Source organism: Lycorma delicatula, chromosome 10 (assembly GCF_047948215.1).
Source record: "Lycorma delicatula isolate Av1 chromosome 10, ASM4794821v1, whole genome shotgun sequence".
In the NCBI taxonomy this organism is placed as follows: domain Eukaryota; kingdom Metazoa; phylum Arthropoda; class Insecta; order Hemiptera; family Fulgoridae; genus Lycorma; species Lycorma delicatula.
This window is the reverse complement of record NC_134464.1, coordinates 95,424,162-95,438,033: the sequence shown is the minus strand read 5'-3', so window position 1 is coordinate 95,438,033 and position 13,872 is coordinate 95,424,162. Positions and strand designations below refer to the sequence as shown.

The window sequence follows — 13,872 nt, the reverse complement described above, 5'->3', positions numbered from 1 at the left end:
TGATTCCACTGCATAATCTGGAAAAGTTTTTAATTTTCTCTGAAGCATTCATTAGTGATTTTAATTTCAAAAGAAATCTAAAGGAGGAATCCTGATGCAAGGAAACCTTCTTTCCTTTCAGAAAAGAAAGGAGTCCTCTTACTTGTGACAGATTCTAATGTGATTAGGGCATTGTAGTTTTCTAAACAATGTTACTTATAGAAACATATCTTTTTTTAATGTAAAGTGCACATTATATTTAATATACTTCTCTACAATATCTTCTTTAAAATGATAGTGCATGCCTTATAACCAAAATCAAAACTTATTAAAATCAAACGGATCAGCCTGGAACACTGTATAAGATAAACAGAAATGATACAGCAGTTTTTTTTTCTAAGAATAGTTTTACTGCTATAAGTACATACTAGCCAACTGTCTTGAACAGTTGGCTAGTAGATACAAACTGGTCATCACTTAGATAAATTCAGAAATGAAAATAATTAATTTGATCAGAAAGGATGTACCTACATAGTTTTACATTAAGCAAAGATCAGAACACTAATCACTCTGATTATCAGTATCAAAAAATTGTTATACTGTTACCAGTGTACTGCAAACAGCTAAGTCTGAAGCTGTATTTTGTTTTATTGCTGATTACACAAACTTTCTATTCGGTTCTAAATTTTACGTTGTACTTTCAATTTTCATTTTCAACTGAGTTATACATTATGTAGAAAGAAAAAACTGATGCACAACATTTGAAAACTGAGACATTTATGTCAACATCATTTGTGATGTCAACAAAACTGTCTCAGAAAACTTGCCTTCTATTACTTAAACTTAATTCCTTTGGAATTATAAGTTAATAGCATAGGCTGAAGTACAAGGAAGATAATTAATTTATCTTTCCTGTGCTTTGACACATGACCCATAAGTATATTACAGAAAAACAAACCAACAATGAAAATAATAATCGTAATGTTTTTTAAGTATAGAATTTAATTTAATTATTTTAAATAATTTCTAACCTTAATGGTTTCACATAATTAGGTAAATGAGTACTTCTTATATTATTTGTAATCAATCAATGACAAGTTAGTTTCAATTTTAATTTTTTAACTAATGAATTTGAATGGCATTATGTTTTTAACTTTTTTCTTTATTTGAATGAAAATACTACAAAATTCTGTTCCCTTTATGAATAAAACCAATCAATAAAAATTATAAATACGATCATAATGAGCAGAACAATATATTTGATAAAACTATTCCACTTTTTAAATTAACCGTAAAAAAAATAATAACCGAAAAGAAATTATAATCAATTAATGTTTATTTCCAGTTTCATATAGAACTGATTAAATCCTAAAATTAAGCAGAATATTTGTACATTAGAAAATCTAAAATATGAGATCAGCTAAATAATAATAAGATTGACACAATAACTTCCCTTTATTTGTGTCAAAATTCTAATGTTGTACTGTTTCTCACTGATCAAAGGCAAGAACAGTTTCTCTCGGTTGTTTTAGCACAACTGTAATTTTCTTTTTTATTCCAACAACTAACCCTTCCTATAAGCACAAATTTCACTGAAAAGAGTCATGGTACCAAATCTGATGAATGTAGAGAATGTTCCACTATAGTAATATGTTAGTCAACCAAAAACCACTTCACTGAAAGTTCTGTGCAAGTAGACAAATTGCCCTGATAAAGAATGAAACCACTTTCCACAGTTCTTGTTTTCTTCTGACTTTCTGTCGGCTTTGTCAAAACTTTCTTTTTCTGTTGGTATTCTAGAACCCATTCTTCCAAAATTACATCTGTAACATAAAAAATGAACATGCTTTTGAGTTTGGATTTGTTTCACAAACTTTTTTCAGTCTTGATGTTTTTCATTCATTCAGACTGGAAGACTGACATCATCGTCTTTAGTTCTTGAAGTGGACGGTTGTCCAGGTGTTTATTGTTTTCCACATTCTGGCAACTTTCTCTGAATCTTCTGTGCCACTCAAAACATATGCATGAAACATGAGTCTCCTCTGTAAAGTTCAGTAAGCATTTGAAAATGAAGTCTCAGGTTGACCATTTCTGAGATGCGTGGTTAATTGAAAACCCAACCACCAAAGAACACCGGTCAATCTAGTATTCAAATCCGTATAAAAGTAACTGTCTTAACTAGAATTTAAACCTTAGAACTCTCGACTTTGAAATCAGCTGATTTGCGATGACGAGTTTAACCACTAGACCAATCTGATGGGGTTAGGTATGGTTGGCTGAGTACGACTACATCTCACTCGCACATCATGAATAAGGGATACGGGCCCTGAATCCAGAAAGCTGCTAGGGATATCTGGATACTTCTACAATATTCATAAATAATAATAATATTATAATAATTGTGTGTGTGGGTGCATACATGCGTGTGCATTGATATTTACAAAAAACAATCTAATTAAAATTTCTTGAATAGTTAATCAGTAAACCACAAAATTTACTTTTTGACCAAAGTATTTGTTAACAATAACAATAGTTTTTTTTTAAAGTATAAGGAAAATAGGACCAAGAGCTTAATATGTCCTACCCCTTATATAGGACTTAACAGGACTAAGAAAAATAAATTAAAAAGTTCATTTAAAAGAATATATTTTTTAACAATGAAAAAGAATTCTATTTCTATACATAAAAAAAATGATTGTTTTGTAGCAATAATATGTACTGAAAAAAAAAACAAACAATTATTTGTCAAGTAAATAATTTATATTCAACGTGAGCCCTCATCAGTATTTAGATTACAGGAGTACACATTAATATATACAGAGAAAAAAGAACATAACTACAATTGTTAGTTACATTAATAATAATTTATATTAACTTTTAAAAGCAAATATTACAATAATTTACATTTTGAACATTTTTCATTAGTCCCTCTTGCAGTTTTTTTACTTCAAAGTTTAGTATTTTATTTTCATAATAGTTATGAAAATTACAATTATATATTATTTTATAAATTACATGCCTACAGCCAATTAAAGATGTAAATTTCTTTCTTCATAAAAAAATATTTAAAATTATGTAACATTGACCATTATCAATTTTCTCTATAGCTGAAAATATCTTAGAATGATTCTGAAACTTTGTACACATGCGGATAGTAATCATTAAATGTCAACTGCTAGCCAATTAGAACCGATTATTTTATTAACATTACCATAGCAAAATGTTGCCTATAATGTGCAAATGTATCTTACATACGTATGTAAGATAAATACATCTACATAAAATGTAAATATATAATATACATTTAAATATTAGATATAATATGTAAATGTATCTTCTTTCTTAGTAAACAGTACACAGATTCATAGCATGAGTTATAACTTCCAGAATGAAACATGATGAATTTTAGTTTTTGAGGTTCCTTCTTATATGTAAAGCATAAACAATATTTTTAATCAAATTAGAATTTTTAAAAAATTGTTTATAACAAAATGGTTTTTTAATGAATTAAAATGTTTATAATATGCAGTTGAAAAGTTATTGAAATTTATTAATCGAAATCAGTATATAAGTTATGATATTCTCTGTAGTATGAATAAATAGATCTGTAATGATAAATGTGACTATACTTTAGCATATACATAAATCAAATTTTATTACCATAAATAAAGATAACCATCCTGTTTAGCCTCCGGTAACTACCGTTTAGATAATTCTTCAGAGGATGAATGAGGATGATATGTATGAGTGTAAATGAAGTGCAGTCTTGTACATTCTCAGTTCGACCATTCCTGAGATGTGTGGTTAATTGAAACCCAACCACCAAAGAACACCGGTATCCACAATCTAGTATTCAAATCCATGTAAAAATAACTGGCTTTACTTGGACTTGAACGCTGTAACTCTCGACTTCCAAATCAGCTGATTTGGGAAGACGCGTTAACCACTAAACCAACCCGGTGGGTTAACCACTGTTTGCTGTGGTGAGCGATGTCATCGCCTGCTGTCTGATGCTCAAACTGACATCTACACTTCCAAACATCAGAATTGTTCCTTACTATATTCTCAGCTATAACTACTGAAACTTGTTACACCACTTTGAATGGTACTACACACATTACACTTACTATAACAGATGTATTTTTTGTTTTGTTTTTATTTTACTTGAGTTACTAATAAGCGGGTCTTCTACATTTTTCATCACATATTTTTTATAAACTGCAAACCTTACAAAGCTGAAATTAAAGAATTATATTATTTTTAATAATTAATAATTTTAATCGATTAGTAAATAAGAAGTAACACTTCTTTTTAAATATATTGAGATCATAATGAATTTAAAAACTAAAGATAAAAACTAAATGTGGATGATTTTTTATTATATATATATATAAATTTTTTTTGTTTTATTTTTTAAATTTAATATGAACACATTTAATTACAGAATATACAATTACTATGTTCATACATCTACTACCCATTATGTATAATTTATTTCTTACTAAACTGTAATCTATTTAATCTAATATTAACAGTAATTCCTCATTAAATTACTAGTTTTTATCTACTAAAAATCCACAGGTAAAAGTATTCAGTTTTAAAAAAACATAATAAAATCAAAGTAGTAATATTCAAAAAATATATATTAATTATAGTTCAGATAAATTGATAAAAGTAAAATTGGTGATAAGATATAAATTATAAATACCTATAACAAATATAAAAAAACAGTTTATAAATCTAACTTTAATGTTTCTTTGTAAATACACTGAGAAGCATTAAATCTATTGAAATAATACTTTTCATTTGTTATGGGACATTCTTCGGATCGTTCTGGCATAATTAAATGATCAAATTTTTAGTTGGCAAAATAAAAGTTACCCATGAACACTGATTATTTAGGTAAGCATAAGATTGACCTTTAGATTAGATTTTATGAGAAATAGTAGGTCTGATTTCACTCGATATCCACTTCAGCTGCTAGTTAGGCCTTTTTGAAATTTTCAGAAGGGAATAAATTCCATAAACAGGTCAACAATGTAGAGAGTTGCTACCTCATCAAGTTCAAATACAAACAGCTGATGTAAAAGTCTGAACTAGGTTGACTCAATTCCCATGAAACTTTTCTAAGTAAGAATTAATAAAGGATAACAGAAGAAGAAGAGAACAACCAACCCAGGACCATCTCTTATTAGGTTACATCAGGGGTTGACATTGCCAATACACAAATAATTTTAATTTTTTATTGTCGCATTATTTTGGAATAATAAATCAAGTAAGGCCAAAAAAGTGCCATTATTGTCTAGGAGTATATTATTTGTGGGGGGAAAAAGGTTGTAGCTATATGAAAAAAATATTTAAAGAAATGATAAAAATGAAAAAATTTAACTATTAAAGGAAATCATCTCTTCTTTTAATCAGCAATTAAAGACAGTAGCAGGTATTTGTTACTTTTTCTTTTCTTTAACTTAAAAAAATGCAACAGTTCTGAAAATTGAAGGATAGAAAGTAAAATTCTATTGGTGGACCAAAAATTCTACATTTAATGAACATTTAATCTACAGTTTCTGTAGATTACTAAAGTTAAATAATTTTGAACGGAATTTTATTGAATGCTGTGGTTACTTATTAACGACCACAATAAATAGATATCTCTTAAAAACTATATTAAAGAAATACAGAAAAAAGTATAACAATGTGCTTAATTAATTATAATGTGTTTAAAGAAAAATAAAATAAGCTTTGTGTAAATAATTCCACCAATTCAACAGCTAATGAACACAGCTGCTCATAAACAGCTGACATAACTTTAAATTCATTGTAAGTTCCCAGGAATAGTCGACCTGAGAATGTATAAAACTAATGTCTTTAACTAAACTAATAATATCAACCTCTGAAGTAATACCTTACAGTGGTTCCAGAGGCTAAACAGAAAAAGAAAGAAAGTTTACAAAATCTTGACCTTTTATAATACAAGATAGACTTGATATTTAAAACAATTCCTTCCCCAAATGAAAAATCAAAGGAATTTTTTTAGTGCAACAGTTATTTAAAGATAACAGAAGAATCAAGTCCCTGTCAAATTAAAAATTTTTTCATTATCAAGAAGTGTCTTTTTTGACCAGATTGTACCACATTAACGGCAATTATAAATCCTTTTTTAAAACATTCAAAAGGTTTAATATTATTAATGTCAGTTCATTTCAAGTAAAATTAATGAGGTTTACCGTTTTACTTTATTTTATTTTATTTTTTAACAAATGGTACTAATAGTATTTATTTTACAATTAATAATTAATTTATATTAATTGTTGAAAATACTTAACATATACATATTTACATACCAACAATTAGTAATGTTAATAAACAAATCTAAATCATTCATTCAATCTACAACAGTGAAATCTATTACAAAATTTCCTTAATTTAAGAAATATTTACATAATGGCAGTAATAAGAGTGATTTTAATATGAATATAAACAAAACATATTAAAAAAAGAATATATTTTCACTTTTTAATAAAATTACATCCTTCTGAAACACGTCTAACCAAGATATCCAGAAAGCTAATACTGTAATAGAATACTTTTTACTTTCCCAATTATTTTAATAAAGAATAATACGATAGAGAAAATGTGATGTCAAAATTTTGTGTAATTTTTTGGCATTTTCAGGTCCACTTAGTTCAAAATAAAAAAAGTCAAAGGTACAACTCTGTCTCTCTCTCTCTCTCTCTCTATATATATATATATATATATATATATATATACACTGATGAACGTGTAGAGGGGGGCATTTATTACAAGGTAGAATAATTTCCCTTTAACCCAATGATTTTTTTCTCAAGGTGTTACATTTTGGTGAAAACCTCAACAAGTAACTTTTGAAAACAATCAGCAAAACTGCAAAAAATTATTAATTCCCTCCAACACCATAAAAAAACTGGACAAAAAGTTGGCTAACCACTGGATCATGACAATGATCTCATCCTAAGTGATGTGGAGAAAAGTTCATAGTATAATTTTAACAATCATTAGTAAAAAAAAAAGCTTCCATCATCCTTTTTATACACCAAAACATCCTCTCCATCAAATGAAAAATGTAAATATTCAGGGTTCAGGGTTTTAAAATGTATCAATAATCGTAAATAAAAAAAAAAGGATAATATAAAAATTGGAAGAAACACAATTTCCCCACCAAGTCTGCAGAAGTAGGAAGTAATGTACTTTTTTCTTTTTCTTTTTTTGTTCATAAATTATTCTCTAAAATTAGAAAAAAAATAATTTTCATTCTTCGGAAAATAATAAAAAATTCAACAAAAGAAGGAATAAGAAAATAAGATCCAACAGTGAATAATAATTTTAAATTTATAGCTGGTTAAAGGAATAAATTTTTTAAATTCTATAGAAATTTTTCTCAACTTCAGTAACATTGTACACTTTTCTTTATTGTATTAACTACATACAACCCAATATCATTTAAAAAATGTAGGTGCAATTCCACTATATACTATTGACATTTATTAATAGCTAACAGTAAATATCATTAAGAATTAAAATATGTATTATAAACATTTAAAAGTAAAATGTAAATATAATACCCGTCTTGGTATTACTTTCAGTTCTGCTTGTACTATGTATTTTATAGGCTATTTCAATTAAAATATGATTTAAACAAATGATATTTTTGTTTCAACTTTGCAATAAATATAAACAGATATCTTTTTAATGCATTCCAAAGCAGAAATATAAAATTTTCCCCTCTCTTGGTAAAAAATATTTTTTGTTTAACCCTCTAAAAATTATTTAAAAAAAATTATATTACTATTTCTGGGACATATCCTGAGAGTAGTAGGATTGATTAAAAAAATCTAAGAATTATCAGTAGATGCAAAAAAAATCCCAGAATAAAGATTATAGATGATGTAAAAGGAAATGGGAAGTAGTCATCAAGAACTTAAAACTTTAGTAGGGAATATACAGAATGGAAATACTCATGGCTCAAGATTCCTGCCTCAAACCATATGATAAAAAAAGAGTGCTTAAAAATTAAAGCCTACATGTATTTGCACTCTTCAAATGCAAAACATCCCATGTCACCTAATGTTTTCGTAGCTGTTGATAGGATCATTATTCTGCTTTCAACTTTTAAATACTTTAATTCTAATCAAATTTCACTCTCTTACTTATCTTTCTGCATAAACCTCAGACTGTCCTTAGGCTTATTTCTCAAAAAGTCTCCAATAGTTTTGGTCATCTGAATCCCAGAACCCTTGCTTCTTCTTTTACTACATCCTTTGTTTGGGTTTTTGTTTCAACTTTGTTTAGGTCTTCACAACATTCTCATATACATCATCTTAATTAGTTTTTTTATTCACAAATCATATCTGCTTCCAATATCATTCTAATTTAATTATAGTATAGCATGGAAGAAAAATCTAATCTTTATAAAAGTTATACCTTATAAATTATTCAGTGGAAAAATCATATTTGAACTTCATATTTTTTCTACATAATTTTTCTGAGAGTAATTTATTATAAGAAAAATTCTATGAATAACAGAAAATTATCCTTAATAAGAACAACATTTTTCATCTATTTTTTCCAGTAGATTAATTTCTACATTACTCTGCTAAGATTATATAAAAAATTAATTTTTGAATTTTATCAATAATTTAAATAATCTTTTTTTAATTCTAGGTACGTTTTAACATCTCAATAAGGTTTTTTGTTAATTATTATTTTCGATATCAGTAAAAAAATAACTTTTTTTCATTAACTGTATTTTAATTTAACTATTCTTGTATGACATAGTTTCAATTAACAAAGGGATGGGAAAGTAAGAATTTCAAGTAAAACTTTTACGAACTTAGATATTTGTTAGAAAGGAGTGTAGCTGGATCAGTATACTGTACAAAGTGAAAAATTTGCGCTGTAATATTTTGTTGACCGAGACATATACTTTCCTAATCTTTAGTAACTGTACATGTTTATGCTCCAACATTATCATTTAACTTACAATTATTGATTACGCCTCGATTCTGTTATTTCTTGTTGAGCAATATAATCAGGCGCTAGTATAATATACTCGTAAATACATATGCCTGTGTAATGTAAGTTTACATCTTAATAACCACAACAATTAATTTCACATAAAAAAGCCCTTTGTAAGATGATAAACTGCATCCCTTATCCCTTGTGGTTTACAACTAAAACATATTGGGAAGTACCATTTTGGAAACTGAAAAAAGTTACATTAAAATACCAATAGTTAATAAAACAAAATATTCAGTGAACTGTTTCCTGTAGATCATTAATAAATTAAGAATGCTTGGTGCAGTTCTGTTTTATTGAACATCTTTACTGACCGACATCTTTTATTGACTAATGACCACAATAGTTGTTATCACTTAATTCTACTCATTCATTTGTTTATTTACCTTTTTATACTTTGGTGTATTAAAATCATAATAATCATTTTCATTTCTGTTCTATTCAATGAAATGATGTTTTTGGTCACATTTGCAAAACTAGTCGAAAGTATTTCCCTGAAATAATAATGATATAATATAAATAAAAGTCAAATAGGGAACTCTTTTACCTCCAGCTGAATTGCTTTGTTGGCCTGTTTATTTTCTCTTTCACTGAATAAAATGAAATTATTTTATTTAACTGTATGCAGATGATTTTATTTTTTTAATGAATCAATTTGAATCCCAGTATTATTACATTCAACAGCATCAGTTATTTGTGAATTAAGCCTACTGGGCTAGTGTAGGGATTACCTAATCATCGCAAATCAGCTGATTTCAAAATCACTAAGGTTCAAATCCTAGTAAAGGCAGTTACTTTTATACAGATTTAAATTGTGGATACTGGTTTTCTTTGGTGGTTGGGTTTCAATTAACCACATCTCAGGAATGGTTGATCTGAGACTGTAAACTTCAATTAGATTCATTCATATCATCCTCTGAAGTAATAGCTTATAGTGCTTCCATAGGCCGAACAGAAAAAGAGAAAGTGTTACTTCTGAATTAACCTTTCAATAACTAATAATACCATACATATAAACTCTACTTATTTTTATCACCATTAAGATAACTACAAATAATGTACAATCACATTTAGTGATATTCTTTTCACGGAGTTTAGAACCCATAAACATTTAAAAAAAGTTTTATTTTCATGATATTGTCTACTAATACTGAATCCAAATTCATTAAAGAAAATCTTTTCAAAAATTAGTTTCACGCTATATTTGATTTTAATAGCATTTAAAAATTAATTAAGGTTGATTGAAATAATTATTTAAAAAAAGAATAATTATACACAGTGGAAGGTAAAATATAAACAGCTTATAAACAGCAATTTTCATGCTCTGCTCTTAGAAGGACTGCAAGGTAGATACTAATTTGATAAATAATTCTCTATCTATTCTTGACATCAGTGTATGCTCACTTTTAATATGAAAATAAAATCAGTATGGGACTGACATCCATCTCCCTCTCTCCTCAGTCTCGCATTTATGAATAGTACAATTCATTCAAGCAAAGCAGGGTTGGGAAAGAATTGAAAATGAACTATATACTCATCGCCAAAAATGTGAACTTCAACTTAGCCATACTGAAGTTAAAGGGATTTATTTGATACTATCGACAAATTAATTCAGGAAATATCTAAAATTATTTAAATAGGTTTTGGGAGTTTAAAAACAAAGATAAACTAAAATTTAACAACATGAGTACTACGTGAGTTCCCCACCTTTTCCTGCCTGAACACAAAAAATGAAAATCTGATAAAAATTTATAGTGATATTAAAAGGACATAAACAAGTATTTAGGTTTAGTTTAGCCTATAATAAAACACGAGTGTATAGAGTGTGGTCATTCAAACTCACTTCCATCACACAAAAAACCATATCTTTAATTGGAAAAATAATGACCTCCTTCTTTGGATATTCATTGGTAATATGCAACTCTGACCGTTCCACAGAACAAAATGAAGGCTTTTGTTTATTACTGTTTCAGTTTTGTGAAGAGAGCTTCAATTCATTTCAATAGAAGAGTTGCCCTATTTTTTTTTTTGTTTCCTTTAAGACAATCCTCATTTTTATACTGCTGCTTTAACATCAATTTTTTTTTTCTGGGCAAAAAGAAGCTTCCGCATGTGATCATATTGCCTGGACACGATACAGTTCTTGTAATAAACAAAATAATCTAAATTGAAATAATAAAATTACAATCTGCTTTACGGCAAATAGTATGAGTAGCTGAAACATATTACAGTAATTCAAATACTTGAATATAAACAAATGGCCTTAAGAAACTGTAAAACATAAGATAACAACATTTCATTATCTACTAGAATATTTCACATGTTAGTCCCGAGGTTAAACTTGCAACATAATGCCGCATAACAGATACAATCCACAAGGACTTATTGAAATGCTGCAAAAACTCAAATAGTATGTGCTACCTGAACCTATAAACACCCCAATTTTAATGCCACCACTAAATAAAATAGATACAAAATAAAATTAAATTACAAGTAATTAGTAAAAATTTGAATCAAATGAGAGAACTTGTTTAACAGTTCAATATGCAACCAAAAGACTTATCTATTAAAATCAAAAAGTTCCCGAACATTGTAACATGTGCACTAAATGACAGAGAATACAATAAGAAACACTATTAAGTCATTAACATTGTACTTGATAAATTACAGCTATGAAATTCTTGTTACATTTGAATTCATCTTATAGTAAGAGAACAAAGAAGCTTTGGGGATATGAAATATCTTTAAAAATATATTTTAACAACTTTATTAAATTATTAGAAAGGAAATCATAAAAATAAAATTTAAAAAGATAGATGTAAAAAAAATATTTATATATTTTACAATAAATAATAAATTTAATTTGAACACATTTTTTATCTGTTCTGAAAATTCATTTGATAACATGTATATGAAATAATAAAATACTACATAATAAAAACTTCTATATTTTCAATCTCAATACATACAGCAAGAAGTTAATTTGTGCATTTAATTTAATACAGTCTTTATAAAATATTTTCTTAATTTAACTTTCAATATGTTAATTTTAATTAAAATCAACATTAACTAGATAATATTGTTAGCTTTCAAAACAATAATAAATATTTAAAACCATTTTTTAACACAAAAAAAAATTTTTTTCATATAATTTCTCAACATATAGTTGAAAAAACCCGTTTGTTTCAGAAAAATAAACAATGCCTACGTAAAGGGATACAAATAAATAATTTTAGCTTAATAAATTTTTTTTAAATAAAGAAGAAACGTAAATAATTACATCCTTCACAAAAAATGTTCATAAAAATACAATTAATAAAATACGGTTAAAATTGTTAATAACAAAACTGATCACAATTAAATACCACTTATTTACAAACATTTTAAATTCCTACTGCACTATAAAATATACTTATTGAAGGGTGACATTCCCTAAAGCTACTGCTTACAATAAGCAAGATATTCACATGACAGCAATAATTTTATTTATGTATTAGGAACACAATAAGACCTAGCTGTAAGAAAGAATCTCTGCACCTGGTAGACTTCTTATTACAGACTCCAAACAGGAAAAATAACCCCAAGTTAGAGCCATAACCTTAGCCGTTCCACCCTCCTTTAAATTACATGAACGTCAAGGATTAGCACATTTAAAGATAGTAGATCCCTTGTGTCCTTACATGACCTAGTTTGTAATTACCCAAAACCAAAAGGAAAACTACCAAGAAGTTAGGATCAAGAATCAAGGGAATGTTTTAACAATCTCACCCCCCCCCCCCAGCACTGAACATCCACTCTAACCACAAACCTACCTTTGTAACTCTTGGGATATTTTTACCCAGGATGAAAGCAATGCATTATTGATATTCATTATAATGTTTGAAAAAATCTTTTGATAACTGCTTCGTAAAGCTTAATGTAGTCATAATTAATAAGAATACAAATAAACAACTATTCAAACATAACCCTTGACCTAGCAGACTGAGAAATATAAAATAACTGCAAAAAACACTAATTCTAAAAAAAACAGCAATAATGGTGCATAAATTCAATACAGATTCATTGAAATAAATTTGCATGTTTAAAACTTTACAAATGATAATGGTAAACAGCAATCTATTACCAAATATAATCGTATTATTGTAATGCCAGAAATTTACTTAATGTCAAAAAAAAATTTTTGTTCCAAGCCATATTTAAAAAAAAATTATAAAACATAATGATTAAAGTAAAACTCTTGTTCCCCAAAGGCATTTAGTTCACTCATTGATACTATGATTCATAAAGATGCAAACAATGCATATATATAACGATTTTTGAATAAAAGGATGTTATGTACAAAAAAAAATCACACTTTTTACATACTTTAAATGTTAAGAAATTATTACATAAAGAGGGTGATCAGTACATAACTGAACAGTTTACCACAGTGATTTTGTTAGAAAATAAGTTATCATCCTCCAACCAGTCCTAACCTCTCAAAAAATTATTACCACCATTTTCTACATCTTAAATAATGGAATAATGCATTGCAGAAGTTGTTGAAGATTAAGTGTGGTCGAAATCAGTGACACGAATAATTTTGAATATTGAATAAAAAATGCACCCAACTTACTCTGACTATGTGTAAAATTGTTTTATTACAAGATAGTCCTTACTTTTTAACAACTTCCACATACCAAACACGATTAGAGTTTTTAACTCTGTAGTGTACGTATTACAACAATTAGAGTTGACAATGCATTCTGATGAAAGGAAAGTATCTTTCTGAACTCGCATAACCTATGGATAACTTGCAATCTAAATTTTCTATACAAATGAAAGGTAGATGGATCAAAC

General features: G+C 27.4%; 1 protein-coding gene across 1 annotated transcript in view; it reads left to right on the top strand.

The window, feature by feature from the left end:
• Nucleotides 1-13,872, top strand: part of LOC142331766 (uncharacterized) — a 106,708-nt gene that overhangs the window by 77,444 nt on the left and 15,392 nt on the right. The gene's annotated exons all lie outside the window — the stretch shown is intronic.